The sequence below is a fragment of the Chenopodium quinoa genome, unplaced genomic scaffold, assembly GCF_001683475.1.
Source record: "Chenopodium quinoa cultivar QQ74 unplaced genomic scaffold, ASM168347v1, whole genome shotgun sequence".
Classification (NCBI taxonomy): Eukaryota; Viridiplantae; Streptophyta; class Magnoliopsida; order Caryophyllales; family Amaranthaceae; genus Chenopodium; species Chenopodium quinoa.
Window position 1 is genome coordinate 3,037,513 of NW_018745311.1, and position 2,143 is coordinate 3,039,655.

Consider the following 2,143-nt stretch of genomic DNA (forward strand, 5'->3'; position numbering starts at 1 on the left):
GACATATTTTTCCATCCGATCGAGTGTATGCCGCCTGACCGGGCGCGAGAGATAAGTAATTTTTGGGCGTAAGATCGCCCGACCGGGCGCGAGAGCATATCATAATAAAAAACCAGATCGCCTGATCGGGCGAACACCCGCCCGACCGGGCACGACAACCATCCGGTTTATTTCTTCTTCTTTCTTCTTTCTTTTCTTACTCCTATCTCTTTCCTCCATAACTTTCTCTCTCTAAAAACTTAAAACCTCTACCTCCTCTCTAAGATTCTCTCTTCATTTCTCACCCAAATCCAAATATTTTTACATATTCTTAATCCTCTCTTCATTCTCTACAATCCCACACAAAAATCTTCAAGTTCCATTCAAATAATTTTTAGACCCATTTTAAAAAATTCTCAAAAATGGCGGCAAAGAGGGCAAGAAGTAGGGGGAAGCTCGAGCTCAAGTCAGCAATACGGCCCGACATTGCAACTACCACATTGGCCGACGATCAAGATAGCAACCCCGGAATAGAAGGAAAAGCTTGAGCAACTCGACGGGTGTGAGGTAATTCTTTCACGGTCGTTACACCGCCCTACTCTAGAAGCATTAGGACTATATGATTATGTTAGGAGATTTTTGAACGATATTGGTATGAGGAAATTTGTTGATATGCATTATGCCACTTATCGTGAATTAACCTGTGAATTTCTTTCCTCTTTGCATGTTCATAACCATAAAACTGGGCCAAAATTGATTTTTAGGTTAAATAATAGGAATATTACTTTAACTTTTGTTGATTTTTGTAAATTGTTTGATTTGGAAAATAATTTGCCTCATCAATGGCATGCTGAACACAAAATGGATGATATTTATACTGCTTTGACTGGTTTGCCGGCACCTAACGCCTAACATGCTAGTGCTAAACCAATCCATCACTCCGTTCCCAAAAATTTAGCAAAGATTTGCGGGTGTTAGCTTTTTAGGTCGGAACGAGCCCCATAACTGTCAGACATATGAACTTGCTGTTATTGCCGATATTGTAGAGACTAGACCCCACCAGATGACCAACTGTGGACCTAATACCTACTTGACCACTAGGTACCTAGAGGAGTTGGGTTGGGTACGATCGGATGGTGAGCAGACACCCCACTGGTGTATTAGGACTGGGATCGAGCAATCATTTCCCATCTTTTCCCTACGTAGTCCTGACTTGACCGCCTTTCCCCCTGGGCAAGCGTCTTACACATATGACCTTTTAGTTGCCAATGCTAGGGGGCAAGCACCACTAGTACAACCACCAGTTCCACCTGAGCCCGAGGTAGCATTTTCTGCACCTCGCATGTCTCATTCCGTCCCCTATGTTGTCTCTGACCCAGTTTGGGACCTTTTAGAGTATAGGTCAGGCTTCAGGACGTATCGAGCATTCCCACACTGACCTTATGAGGATGGTAGGTTCCGTTGACTAGAGGTTAGGGTACCTGGAGAGGAACCAGGGTAGAGCTCTCTACCCTATGTACAATGATTATGCTCGTCGGGGCAACATTCCCGACGATGCTATCTACCCTGACTGGTTTCAGCCTCCACCCTAGGGATAGGATAAGGATCCCACTGCCCATTGCATTTATACTGACTATTCTGCCTTCCATGGGTACGGCCAGGACATTCCTTTCGGGGGACCAGCGGGGGGGGGAGTTTTCATGTTGATTATTTTGGTGGTAGCTCTTCTGGTGCAGGTGGTGCAGGTGGCAGTGGAGGTGGAGGTTTCGGCTCCATGGATGAGGATGATCAGGACTAGTTATGCTGGGCTAGTTCCCGAGCTAATGAGGACATTGTCTGATTCTGGCTTGGGGGAGATTTTGGATTTGGTATCTTTCTTTTTCTCTTTTATTTTGTTTTAGTGTGTTTTCTTAGTTTAGATTTATTGCTTTCTAGGTTAGTTTTATTGCTTTCTTTTATTGAAAAATAAAAAAAATTCAAAAATACATTCCAATGAATTATAAATCATGTTTCCCTGTGCCCCTTACTTGAGAAAATTGTTTTGATTCTTGGTTATTGATGATAAGCATTGTGGATTTGTTGATCATGATTTGATGTTTGGTTGCCTTGAAACCTTAACATGATTCAATTTTTCCCAACTGCTTATGAATATATATAGTGCTTG